Below are 15,044 nucleotides of genomic sequence, written 5' to 3'. Positions count from 1 at the left end.
AAAGGCTTTTCACCCTTTCATTTTGTTTCTGGAAAAACTCAGAGTATGTGCTGGTAATCATAGCAGAAATAACAATAAAATAGTATTCCAAATCAGTGAAAATAAGCCAGGCTAAGCTGTAGTAATAAATAACCCTAAAACCTCAGTAATATGAAAAATCAAATTTTTGCTTCCTAATCACATTCTAGAACCACTGAAGATTGGCTATGGACTAAAAACCAAGGGCAAAAAAAAAAGCAGAAAGTAAGAAGATGCAGATGGAAAATGTGAAAATTTAAAATAGCTTTAAAATGTATGATTTAGTTCAAGAAATTGTTGGAATACAGTTTTTTACAAGTCTCGAGTTTCAACCCATCTTTCAGGAAAAGTGATGAAGTTTTTGTGAACTATCTTCTATAAGACATTTATTTAGAAACCACATGGAGGAAAATGCTAGTGCTCCCTCTGAATCAACTGGAAGGTGTGCTTAGTATGAAATATAATAAAGGCAACACCTCCCTCAGAGAAATGGGAAAGATTTGCTTACGGCTTATTGTAAGATATTGGGTTTCCTAAATTGGGGGTCCTTAGCTATGACATAAGCCCACTGCACGTGCAATATCCAGCTAAATTGTTCTGGATATGTTGGGGTGATCACTCATAATTGATATAAATATCTAATCTCTATATTGTACACCTGAAACTAATACAATATTGTGCATCAATTGCAATTGAAAAATACAAGAAACAGAAAATAGATAAGTTGTTCATTATTATCTTAAAGGGACTTGAGGAGCAAAGGAATTTTCACCCAATCATGAAGCACACACCTGTCACTGTGCTGTGTGTGATAGTGTCGTACTTCTTTTAGCCAGGAGATGTGTGTCTACTGTCAGGATCCGTGAAACTATGACATCCTACCTTGCTCGTTTGCAACAAATGGGATAAAATCTTAGACCCTTACAAGTTATTGACAAAAACTAGAAAATTAGAGAATTTCATCAGAAAGCTGGAAACTTAAAAATATGAAAATCTTAGAAGTGAAAGTATGTTAACTGAAACTGAGAACTCAATGAATGGGTTCAAGAGCAAATTAGACACAGCTACAGTGAGGACTAGTAAACTAGAATATGCATGAAAAGAAAATAGCCAGACTGACACTCAACAGAAAGAGATGAAAAATGCAAATACAACTGAAGCTCTCTGAGCTTCACAATTCTATTATTCCCTCCATTGCAAAAGAAACTATTTTTAAACCCAATGTTCATCATACCTATGTATGTCTTTGTTACATTTACAGTAAGTTTATATATATATACACATATGTATACATGTATCTTTACATGTATACCAAAAAACATAAACATTGATTGCATTTTTTAAAGCTTATATAAATAATATTATTATGATTAAATTTCAGTTTAATATTTGATTCTTATAAAGAGCTCTTTTTACTAAATTATTTTTAATGGCTTTCCCTCTTATTTTATAATATACAACAAAATTTTATCTGACATAATAAATATCTCCTTTGTATCAAAATAGTAATTTTTTAATATTATTGGTGGTTCTACCACCTTCCTAGGCAGTTTCATGTTTATTTCCCAGTGGCATGCACAAAGAAATAGCTTAGGCTTTGGCCTGGGTGCCTCGGTCAGTTGGAGCATGGTCCTGTGCACCGAATGATTGCAGGTTCAATCCTCAGTCAGATCAATGTTTCTCTCTGACATCGATATCTCTCTCTCTCTCACTTTCTCTCTCTCTCACTCCCTTCTCTCTCTCTAAAAATCGATAAATATATACTTAGGTGAGGATTTTTTTAAAATCTAAGGCTTGAAAAAAGTTAAAAGTCAGGGAGCCTATTTTAAAAGTTTTTCAAAAACTGAAAGAAATTTAGATCCATTTGCAGTACATAACAGGACCTAAGAAACATGTGACCTTAAAGCATTCAGAAAACAGTTTTTAAAAGTCATCAATTACAAAATGTATAAATTCCCTAAGGGAGTTGAAAAAGGCTAAAAAGAACTAGTGGCAGAGTTTCTTAACACAAAAAAATCCTCATTAACTTACAAACCCCATGCTACAAAATGGAGGTACACACTGAAGATCATAAAGTGATGATAATGAGCAACCAGAATGAACCATGGTCAGATTAGATTGTTTTGAGTAAGTCATATCAAGCACTATAGAATGGACACAACAGCATTTCAGTATATTTCCATTTTCAAAAATGTACAAATTTTTTCATTAGAATTTTTCACTAAGATAAACATGGACATATTTCTTTCAACTCAAGAATACTAAAGAAGTCATGTATAGAGCATATAAAAATTTAAAATATCACGGACTGAAATAAGGAAAAAGATAATTCCAACATATGAAAAATTCATTTTATTAGAGTCATTGAAATGAGGAAAGACTTGCTCCAGTAAAAATATTTTTTAAAAAAAAGGTTCAATATCATATTCCTGGAACAAGTTTTCCTGTAACGAAAAGTGGTGAAGGTTAAGACAATATTTAATAGGGCATACTTTGTAATAGATATGGGAAAGGAGAGTTTTGAACTATTTAATTTAATTCAACTTAAGCCTAGCCCAGAAAGAATGACTTGACCTCAGGCAAAGGAGCTCTTGGCAGCTGAGACAGACCTTGATGGAGCTGACACCTTGGGGCTATCTGACAAGTGCACTTCCTTCTTCTTTGAAAAAAAAAAAAGAAGAGAGAAATTCTGGATACTAGACAGAAATGCAGGCCTCACTCTTGAGATAAAGATAAGACTCCAATTTCACTAGCCTTTGGTGCTTGGTATTTTTCTTTTTGCCCCTCTAAATCCATGCTCCACCCTCACCTCTACACCTGTACCCCAGGAAACTTACCTTTATTAATCATATCAATGAGTTTTTTTGCCCTTTGGTTTGTTGTTGGATTCAGTCAATAAATATTGCATGCAACACATCAAAGTGTTACTGAACCAAAGTGAGGCTCAGCTGCCAGCTGCCATAAAAGGCAAACTCTAGAGGCAGAGGCCGGTGAGAAAGGAAAAATGCCAAACAATCTGGGAGAAGGAGAAATTCCCCTTCTCAAATCTCATTTCTGCTGCAACACCCAGATAAAACCCAGTCATGTTCAGCAAAACCAAAACAAAAGGCAGTACCGGGAATTCCTGCTCCATTTTAAAGTATCATCCTTTGGAACCTGAAGTGGCTGCTAAGTGTTCATCCAGATAGATTAGTTGGTTCCCAGCTGCCAGCTGTGTTCAGGCTCCATCCCCCAAAGGCTTCATGTGAAGCCAGCACCACCATTGGCCATGCAGCATCTCAGGCCATAAGATCCCATGCTTCCAGGCCAGAAAGTGTACAAATGCACCAGCAAATGTTTTTCCAGGTCACCAAGAGACTCTTTCTTGGAGGCCATGGGCCATGTGACTGCTATAGTCACATGACCCATAGAGAGTCATGTACACCAACCGAGTGCAGATTGCAAGCCATGAGCTAGGATCCAGAGACAGATTTCTTTGTTCCCCTGGGTTTATGTTAGTTTCAGGTGTGGGTTGGGCCAGGTGCTTTCTCAGAATGACCAATTAACTTCCTACACTTTTGCATGCTTTTGGTGGGTCTGCTTCCCAACCAATCCTTTCTTTCCTCTGGCTAGACTGACAGGCCTTTTTGGTCTAGCACCACCTGTGCCACCATTTTAACTTCTGTTGTGCCTGTGCCTGCCTTCCCATGCCCAAACTGGTACCAAAAGATGGGTAGGAGGGCTTTTTTCCTCTTATCTAATTATCTTGCTAGCCTTGCATGTGCTCAGTACAAGAACTTCCTCCTGCCACCATCTTCCCCAGGGTTGGGGAAGCATGTGCTAGGCTATCTGGGCAACATGGCCCGACCTACAGGAGTGTTGCAAAACTCACTGTCTTTGCCATGGCCTTGGGCAGTTCTCAAAGGTATTTTCTGGCTGCAAACAATGCCCTCACTTTCCTGAGAGGCAGAAGCACCTTCCAGGTTTCATTCCATGGTCTACCTTCATCTCGTCCAGCAGACCCTCCTATTTGCTGCCCTCAGCCCACTCCCAGTAGTCCAGACAGCCTATCAGCATGAAAAGGGCAGAAGGAAGAAAAGATCAGGGTGTTTATTTCACTGAGTCAGTGCTTCCAGGCCATGTGTTGGCAGGATTATCCTCCTAGATCTCACCAGTTCTGCTAGATGGCCCTCCCCTACAGCTATAGCTCTCTCTCCAAGAGTTAGTAATGGCTCCCTCCAGCAGACCCTTTTATGTTTACAGATGTGATGGTTGGCTATTGCTACAAGGTGGGGAAGGGGTACATCACTATCCCATATTGGTTTCCTTTAATCTCATGAATGTCTATGCAAAAAAATTTTCTTTACTGTTTTTTTAAAGCTGTGCACAATTACCCCATCTCTGATTTTGAATACCTCTCAAAGGCTATAAAGAGATCCACTATAACAAATACAGCAGATGAAAACAGACTGAAAAATTGGTAGGGCATAATTAATAAGGCCAACTTTGATGAGAAGCAACAAATCTCCTCATTTACCAGGGAAGCCTTGCTCAATTTTTGACTGAGTTAATACCTCCCCTTTTGAGTCACTGGAGCATTTAAACACATAGTAGCTGATCCGCCCAGAACCCACTAGGCCAGGAAGCTTTCCAAAGAGGCCAGGGCCTCTTATTCATGAACCTGAGGAATTAGTAAATACAGTTTATAACCAATAGAATCACCCACAGATCTTGGACAAATAATAAAGTGAGGGCAGTTTCTTATTAAAGTTATGATTAGGTTTATCAAATCTAATCATAAAAGTCTCACCAGGAGATAAGTAGGCAAGTCTTCATCATGCACCACTACCTGCCAAAGGCAGAAGTCTCCTAGGGAGAAAAAAGCCCATGTAAGCAATCACATGCTTTGGGAATACACACGTGTGCCCCAAAAATTTGGCCCAAAGAGGAACTTACCTTATAAGCAATCACTTGATCAGTTAGCTGAGCTGCATTTACCACAAAGCTCATGAGGCTTAAGTTTTACAAACTCCTTCCAAGGCTCCAGGAGAAATCCTAACAAGATGCCCACATGGTCAGTATGTGTTTATAAAAATTGCCAAAATAAAAATCTTAATCATAATTGGTTAAGACTGTTATCTTGTTCCACTCCCCTTTCCCAACCATTGGACTTCCAATTCTGCTGGGGGATGTTTGTGTGGCTATAAGCATTTTTCACAATTTGACTAATCAGCATTTCAGTTAGGGACACATTTAGTTTTAATTTCTGGGTTATATGTATATGATTCTCAGTCACTTCTACCTATAGTTATTACAAGTCCTCTCCTTGTAGGAATGGACTTGAGGAATACTCCCTCTACCCACAGTGCCAACTCACCCTACACCAGGTATTGGGCCAAAATGTCACCATGATATAAACATGGTACCTAAGACGAGTAGCATGAGGGAATTAGGGGAGAAATAAGGCTTGAAAGATCTGGAATGAGAAGCCAGAATGTGTAATAATGAGAACAATTTTACATATCAGATAGGTAATATTATAAGAAAACTAAGTTCTCAAAAATGTATAATCAAAACAGAAGTTCTCTTCTATCAGAAACTGACACAATGATACAAAAGATACAATTGCAAACACCTACATGGCTCTTCTTTTCAATGAGAAGGAAATCATGCAAAATAAGGATCGAATCCAATTTCTATGGTTAAAGAATACAAACCTGTAGTCCTCCTACAAACAGAGAAGTGTATCTGTATTTTTATTATCAAAAATATAATAAAAGTGTCAATCAACCTCTCTAGAGGAAAGATTGAGTTATCTTTCTATTTCCTCAATAGAAAAGGATATTACAAATGTTGTTATGTGAAGAACCACCAAAATAACTACAGAAAAAAATGAGACAAGTGGCAGGCTGCTAAATAGTGTAAAAATTATTATTTTTCTGTATTTTTTATGTTTGTAATACCTATTGCCTTTTTAAAAAATTATACTATGTAGTGATATTTTTCTAGATAATATGAGAGGGGATCCAAAACAACCTGGAATTTGTTTATAAAAAATGGTGTATTTATTTTCACATGTTTAAACTTCAATCACCTTCAGAGCACTCTCCTTTTGATGCAACACACCTATTGAGATGTTTTTTCCACTGCTCAAAAGAGTGTTTGAATTCATTGATTTTGATGCCTTTTACTGTTTTTGCAGGTTTTGGTTTCACCTCTTCACATTGGCGAAATGTTTACAAAGCATTGAGGGTTTTATCAGGGAAACAAAAGAAAAGCCATTCATGGCCAGATTGGATGAATAGGGAGGGTGGGGCATGGGGGTAGTGTTTAGTAAAAAACTTCTGAACACTCACTCAGTGTGGTGTGGGCAGGTACACTCATAAATCACCCATCATGAAATGGGCAAACACATTGAAAGACACTTCAAAAAAAATTCACTGAAGCCAAATACAGCCTCTCACAACATCAGCTGCTACACTGATACAGACAGGTTCCTAGAACAGGCACTTAGTGGGGGAAGCCTGTACTAGAAGAGGAACGAACACCCTCCAGAAGATGATTTCATACACCCAAAGCAAGCACTGCATACACTGCATACGAGGTAAGATGGAACATAAGGGGAGGTCTTGATGTTACAAAGAACAACGCATGCCAAGAGTAACATGATGATTTCCATCTGCCCAGATATAAAACTTAATCAATTCCCTCTAGAAGGTAATCTAGTGTATGCTGTTTTCCACCAAGGAGCTATGAAGCTGCACTTCAGAAAAAGTGCTTTTTAGTTATCTCTTTACCTATAACATCTTCTAACCAAATAGAAGTCAAATCATTTCTCTGGGTCTTAGTTTCTTCATGCCAAAAATTGGTTGCCTTCTGGACAACCTTCTCTTTACTATTTCTACAAAATGGCTCAAGCTTATCCCCACCATCACCCCATTTACTGGGACTGTCCTGAGATCCCCCCTCTGCACCGCCAGGGTCCTCTGTCTCTCCAAATATCTACTGTGCTGAGTGTTGATTGCCCCACTTACATCTCACTTTTTATACCCACTCAGCTAGGCTGTAGTTCCTCTTACTTCATTCTGTAAAACAACACTTAGACAAGGATGTTAGACAGCAGGTTTCTACTAATTACTTTGATAATGGAAGAAGACTACAGTGCAGTGCTTGACTGGGCATTATTTTGAATAAGCACCAGATATTACACTATCCCTCTAAATTTATCTGATATGTGTTGCCCAGAAAATACTCACCTAAGCCCATACACATCCATAAGCCCCAAGTTTCCTCTTTGTTGTGGGGTTGGGGGTGCGTAGTCTTTTGGCCAAAACCTTTCTCCCATTTTCTCTTCAACTTTCCTAAATCCTTTCTTGACTTTATTGTACAGATCAATTTTCAATCATTTTTGTCTAAATGGATCCTGAATAGAAAATGCCCTGGGGTGAGAGTGTGGTTACACTTCATAAGGAAATAGGTCTATTCAGGAGTTTGAAAAAAAAGGAAGTCGATTCTCTCTTAAAGAATCCATTCTAATTTCTTCCCTGACAACCAACGCAAACTACATGCAGCTGTTTAGAGTAGAAAAAAAATTCCCAATATTCAGATATTAAAAAACTTGTGAGAAATTAAATGGAAAACCATTGGGAAAACTTTTTAAGAATTAAAATTTTATACTAACCTATAAAGTATACATTAGTAAAATACCACCGTCATTTATTACATTATTTCTAGTGGAAATTTTATTATTGCTACCTCCAGAATTATCATATTGAATATCCCTTTTTCCTGCCATTAAATCAAGTCCTATTACAGAAATATGCAGTATATTAGATGGTAATACAAGGAACCAATCATAGAGAAATAGGACAAGTGGATACTGATATTCAGACCATTCTATAGGTCGCCCTTGGGAAAACCAGCTATGTTACCATCCCAGGAAGGGCTGCATCCATTCTTCCAATGAAGACAAAAAGTCCCACCACCTGTATATCAATTGGCTTCCCCAGACATCTAATTCTTATATATAAAATGAGGCCAACAGATGAGAGAAGTAAATGATCCTCAAACACAGAACTTTATTTTAAATAAGAGAATTATAAGGGGACTTAAAAATCATTTATTCTGTTAGTCTCGTTTTAAAGATGAGGGAAACAGAAACCCAATAACCTAACTGGCAGATGCAGAATCATACCCATATCCGAGGTTGAACTGGACACCAATCCAGCTCTCCTGGCTTAGGCCATTCTCATTCCTAAAATGTACTTACTTATTTCAGTTTAGGATGCTAAGAATATTTATCTTTAAGTTTTAGATACTCAGAATACAAACTCTATGGAGCAGGTACCAATCACACACCAATTCGAAATACCAGTTCTATGTTACTCATAACAAAAACCTGCTTGTTTTATCATTTTTAAACTCAAACTCCTTTGATATGCTTGGCTTGTTAATACCACTCCTTTTTCCCCTTCAGAAACAAAATGTTGATATGAGTGAACACTCAATGTTGTCAGCCTTTAATTGCACATGGATTACTTGTGAATCTAGGTGGGAGTTTTAACCAAGGGATCAATCCCTTCGTTACAGGACTAATGAATCTTTAATGGTTCATTGGTGTACCACATCTCCTTGCCTTCCCAATGCTGGGTCGAACCCTCTGCTGCCCATCTAGGTGTTAATCATTGTCCCTGACAGCTGATCAAGAGCATTAAAAAAAAAGAAGAAAAAACACAGAAAAAAACAGCAGGAAATAGGGGGAAAAGGTAATAACCTCATTATGTTAGTACTACAATAAGAGATCTCAAAGTCTACACTTCTGAGAAACTGTTTTAGTCAAGTCTGTTGGTTGCAAATTATAAAAACTCACTTACAGTTTAGGCAAAATAGGGAAATTAGTGAAGGCGTCTTATATGAGAGCCAAAGGAAAAGGGAATGCAGGTGAACCTCAAGGACAACCAGAATTGCCATCGCTTCTCTCATCTCTGCACCTTTGTGCATGTTTGTTTTGTTTTTGGAGAGTGAGTTTAAACCACAGTGGGAAGCATGACTGCCAACAACCTCCCTGACTTGTACCCCCAGCACTCAAAGGATGTTCAAGCTTTGAAGTCCCATTTGGCCCAACTTGAGTAGGCATTCATTCCCAGACAACTTGCTTATAGCAAGGCAGATGTGACCTCACCAGGCAAAAATTTCAAGACTGAAAAAAAGGAAGTGCTACTTCGAGCAGAAGGAAGAATTGCTCAGCAGATTAAAATTTTTAAATAATTTAATATCCACTAAAAATATTTTCAATTATGGAAGCCCTGAGTACACCACTAGGAACAGCAGGGTAAAAGTGGTGCTGGTTTCTTTTTCCAAATGTAATAGTTCCGGACCTTGTGCCAGTACCTTAACTCACCAAGCTTTTTTTGCCTCAATAACTAATTCATACAATGGGAATACATATTTAAAATTCATGAAGGCAGGAAACTAAAGCAGGCATGTGGTAGTCATGGGTGCGCACCTCAAGGGTGTTCTCTGTGTGGAGTGAACTTGTCCAAGGACCTCAGCTGCTGTGCTTTGAAATTCCTTGCCTGGTTTGTGCCAAGGCTGTTCCCATACAATGACTGAGAATAAGGCAGGAAGAGTTGCATGAGGCACACCCAGACTTGGGAGACATAGTACTCTATTGTCATCCAGTTTTGGATCAGTCTCCGTTGTGGCTTTGCTCCGTCTTTCCTAGACTGCACAGCTGTCTACAATGCTTCAACCCAACCTTCTCTCCCTCTCTCCTTCACTTGGGATCATGTATACATTATGGTCTGATGGATACCCCAGTTTTTTCCTCCCAATTTCCTTTTACACAGGTATTTACCCTAATAAAATCCATGCACATTTAGTCCTATCTTTGCACTGCATTCTCAGAGGCCCTGACTAACACAAGATGGTATCAAATTTCCTCCACGATCTATGAAATGACATAATGCTTTTTACCTGGGACACTAGTTCCTATGAAGGACTGAATCAACTGTGGATTTCATTAAAGTAATGATTCCAATTATCCCTCCTATACCTATTGAATCCAAGTCTCCCAATTTTATATCTAGAAATCCATATTTTATAAAAAGGCTCTTGTGATCAGTGGTAATCATTAAATCTCTTCAATATTTCTTTTCACCATCTTGAGGGCACTCAATGGGACTAAGCTCCTTGATTTTCTCACTGTTGGGGAAGGGAACATATGACTAGTGTCGGCAAATGAGTTTTAAGAAGAAAGAACAGTATTTCCAGGCTAGAGTATTTAAATACCAGTGTGAGACCCTCCAAGTCAAAACTACTCCAAACGTGGGCTGCAAACTGGTCCATAAACAATTTTTCCCAGTCTATGACAAGTACAGAGATGTAAACAAGCATTTAGAAATTTTATCAGTAATTTAATATTGCTGAAACATGTGATGCTAAACATGTGATCAATAGTTTATCATATTTTATAAAAAGCATTGGTCCATGACAGATTAGAAATAAGATGATAAATAAAAATTGGTCTTTTACTGCGGTTAGTTTAAAAAGTACTGTTTTATAATTTTTTTTCCTCTAGCACCGTGATTAGTAAAGTTCAAGCTATTGGCTAGTCTACTGACTTAGAGCCAAAAATGACTATGGAGTGGAACTCCCACCCACCCCTGCCTTCAGCTTTTGGTGAACATAAGAAATGAACAAGAATTTAAGACTGTCAGAGAAAGGGAAGTGTCTGAAGAGAGAAAGAGCTGGCAGGCAAGTTGGCTGGAGCCTGCAAGAAATATCAGCCAGTAGAAAATCCCTAATGATAGGTAGAGAAGCCAATGGGAGCTGTGATCATTTTAAACTGCTTGCATTATTGTGGTGTATAAGTTCTGTTGCCCCTTGCATTCATAGAGCCTCAAGTTGGTGATATCTCAAAGGCATGGATGGAGTCATCGGGAATGCATCTCACGCTGCATCACATCATGCCAAAAATGAACACCACCACACATTTGATTAAAACAATCCACACACTGAAGTCACATGGAAGAACCAGGAACTTCAAGTGAGGCTTAATTTGAAGAAAACCGTAGAGCACACACATATGGAATCTGAGCCAATTCTATTTCAGCCTCAAAGGATGGGGGAGCCCTAATTGGCAACTGAGCAATAATGATAATAGGTAAAAATCTGAGTGTATAAAGAACCTTGGAATAAGCAAATATGATTACAAGATTTCTCCGGTGGCAAATTATACATTGTTCAGAGCACATCATTCTGAGTCATTTGATTCTGGCTTCTCATCACCTCTGAGCTATTTTTCAACTGTATAAGTTGTAGAAAATTACAATGAGATGAAAATAACTCTTGGCATGAACATGTAAATGAATTGTCTGGAGAAAGGATAACATCTCTACCCCAAGAAAATTTTGCATTAATTGAAAATTAATTTTATTATTTCTGATCTATAAATCTCTGGGATATTTTTTATATCTCATTTGAACCAGATAAAATATCTGCCTAATTTCTACACTAATGAGTTTAGCAAAATTTTTAATATATATCCGTGTGAAAATCATGATTTTATCTTTTTAAACTTATCTTTTCAATAAAAATATTTTTATAAACTAAACATTATATTATATCTTTTCTATAGTACAGCCATATCATCTTCCTAATAACTGGAGTTGAGTACAATGACTACTAACATTTTGTAGATCGAGTCAACAAATGACAGCCCAGTGAGCCAAATCTGCCTGCCAAAGTCAGTCTGTAGCCTATTTCCACCAATGAGATTGTACTGGAACAGAGAGGGCCCTTCAGTCTGCGTATTGTCTGTGACTATTGCTGCAGAGGCTGTGTGGCCCACAAAGCCTGTGATAATTGTCTGTCCCTTCACAGAAAAATTTGCTGAACCCTGCAATGGATGAGAAAACAGGCTTCAAAAAGTTATGAAAATTACCCAAACTTGGGTGAGTGGCATAGCCCAGACTCTTAAGCCTCCCTCCCTATTTCCTTAGAGCTCAATTCTCCTGGGCTTTCTTCACTTGTTCCTAACCGGAGCAGGCCCTGTGCAGCCTAATGTGGTATCTTTAATGAGGGTCCTTTCTGCTTCCATTTCCACATTCCTGCCCAGAATTCCTCCAGGAAGGAATCATTCTTCTGTAGTGCTATGATAGATGAAGCAAAAATAAAAAAATGCCCAAGAGAAGAAAAATTAAAAGTTAGGTTTGTGTGAAGGTGGTGATGACTGTGAACAGACCCTCTTCTCCGAGTAGAAAGAGGCCACATCATTTCATTGCACCTGAAGGGAAAAACAACAACAGCAACAACAAAAGGAGCAGGGGTCCAAAAGGAGTGGGGGTTTAAAGGGAGGTTGGCGCAAATCAAAACTGAGGTTGCCTAAGGACAGTCAGGCACCTAACTCAACCTACCTCCATGGTTCCTCTTTTTTACCACGTCCATTCTGTTTGTACTTTGTTGTCAAAAGTGGGGGTAAAATGTTGTAACCTCATATTAGCCTGTGTCAGCTGCTGAGGACCTGGTTGAAAATGGCAGGGTGATTGTTGCATCTAACTGTTTAGTGAAGAGGCATTTAACAACTTTCCTTTTGGAATATTATCATCCCTTCCTCCTTCCCGCACCTTTAGCCCCTTGCTCTCAGATGACCCCAATTAGTGAGTGTATGTGTACATGTGTGTAGGAGGGCCCACATGGTTTCCCTTTAAAGAAACGAGTGCACAAAACTGTAAAATAAATGTAGTCTGCTCAGCATTCACGTATTAAATTATAGTTTTTCAAAAACCCTCAAAGAAGCCGACAGGCCAAGGTGTCAATGGAAAGGCTAATCAGAATGTAAAAGGGCAATGAAAACCATATAAACAGGATTCCACTTGAAATTCTGCAAACTGCTAAGGACAAAACACTCGGGCAATTAATCCACTGGTAATTCAGCACAACCTGGAATAAGAGAACCACAGTTTTTGGATTTTACTTCCATTCCTTCCAAAAAGAGGAGAAAAAAATTTACCGAAGAACACTGCCCTCTTATCTCAACCAAGTCTTGAGGAAACAGGCAAATCTCTTCCAACAAACCAAAAGAGGTCAATGCCAATCATACGAGGAGAGCTAACAGGTGGATTGCACGGTGACCACGAAGGTAACTCCTCACTGTCCATGCCAACACCCTCTGAGATAGATACAGTCAATTCTCATTACTTGTGGTACTGAAGTTCTATAAAGTCTCCACAAACACTGACTTAGCAAATACTAAATCATTGCTCCCTCAGGGGTAGGATCCATGTTTTATATGTGTTTCTTTTTAAAACACCTTATTTAATATACATTGTTGACTCACTAACATTAAACTCATGCCAACACTGTAACTCATGCCTGAACAAAACTTATCTAACACATATTCACATCCAACACAAACTTCGTAGGGCACCTCGCAGACTTCTTCACTTAGCAAACAGACAGCACTTCTGCATTACACTTGGGAACTATTTTAAGCAATGAAATCACCACCAACAACCAAGAACCCCACAAAAGTGTGAAAAACATGGAACTAAATAATCCACAAAGGACACATGAGAACTGAAACAAGAGGGCAGACCATTGCCTTTCTTAGCCTCAGCTGGGAACATGTGTGTCAGGCGACTCAAATTTTTTGCCGCCCTACCCATGTGCATGTCTGTGAATGACTACAAAAGCACCTTGAGTATTGATTGTGCAGTTACAAATAACTTTTAGCAAGTAGACAGATTTGCAAATACAGAATCCATGAATAATGAGGATCGACTCTATCTATTTCCCTCCAGAAACTGTATGAGTAGCAAATAACACCTTGGGGATAATACAAACAGATCTGCATGGCCAGAATAAATACTATAAACACTTCTTAATTCTAAAGGCCTCAGGCTCAAGTATCAAACACTGTGACTTCTTTAAGGGAATGTCAAGTTGAACAGTTGGTATGAACGATTTGTGAATGGGGAAAACGTTGACTGCTTCATTACCTGGCAGGGATTGTGCGAAACATTGGCCATTCTTGACATCCAGGAAGCTGGCATAGTAATTGATTTCCCAGTTCTGTAAAATTAAGCATCTAAAATCCAATCTCAAGCAACCCTAAGGGCTTTTCAGTGTGTCCTTCCAAAAATCTTTAAACCTGCAGCACATTAACCTTGAGAATATTGTAAGTCTCGAGGAATAAAACCCTGATATATAATGAGCCGGCTAAAGAAAGGTTGTACAATTATAACTCTTTATTTTTCTGAAAACATTTAGTAACCCTTCTGTGTTGCACATAACTGATAGACATGTAAATTCTGTCCAGTCTGGTAGAGATTTAATTGCTTCCTCTTCTCCCCAGGGAAAAAAATAGTCTTGGCCTCCAATGGCAATTTATTTCAACATTCTTTTCCTTTCTAGAGAAGTCTATGGTATTTTACCTTTTCTTTTGAACCAGTTATACCATCTGCCTGGTTCTCTCTGTCTTTCCTTCTACCCTCTTAGGTACAGTACCAGGAAGCATGAAAATCAAACTAACAAAAGAATATTAAGAGAAAGGCACACAATTTTTATTAATAGTTATATGCATTGGCGTTCACAGAAAATAAGCGAATCTCAAAGAAGAGGTGAGAATTAGGGGCCGGTATGCCATTTTAACAAAGAAAAGGAGGTTCAGGCTTCAAGACATGATAAATCAAGGAGGAGTTACTGAAAATATATGAAAAAACTAGTGAAAGTCTTATTTTAAGTCAAAACTGTAGTGCAAAATTATCTGTATTGATTCTCAGTCTCCAGTGATGAGTGCCGTGCTCTTCCTGGGCAGAGGGAATGGTTTGCGGGGAGAAGTGGACAGGACACCTTCACAAAAGGCAGCTTAGGCTCTGCTTTTAGGTAGATGGGGTGACGGGGGCCTGGGGGGAAGGAGAGAACTCTTCCTGGGAATTTTAAGATTTCCAACTGCCATCAGCTCAAAATAATAAGTGGCATTTATTGGGGTGGCATATTCTGATCACCATCACCTCATATATGAGTAAAATAAAATCTGTAATACA

This window comes from Artibeus jamaicensis, unplaced genomic scaffold, assembly GCF_021234435.1.
Source record: "Artibeus jamaicensis isolate MK-2021 breed Jamaican fruit bat unplaced genomic scaffold, CSHL_Jam_final contig_851, whole genome shotgun sequence".
NCBI classification, from domain to species: domain Eukaryota; kingdom Metazoa; phylum Chordata; class Mammalia; order Chiroptera; family Phyllostomidae; genus Artibeus; species Artibeus jamaicensis.
Note: the sequence above shows the minus strand (reverse complement) of the source record.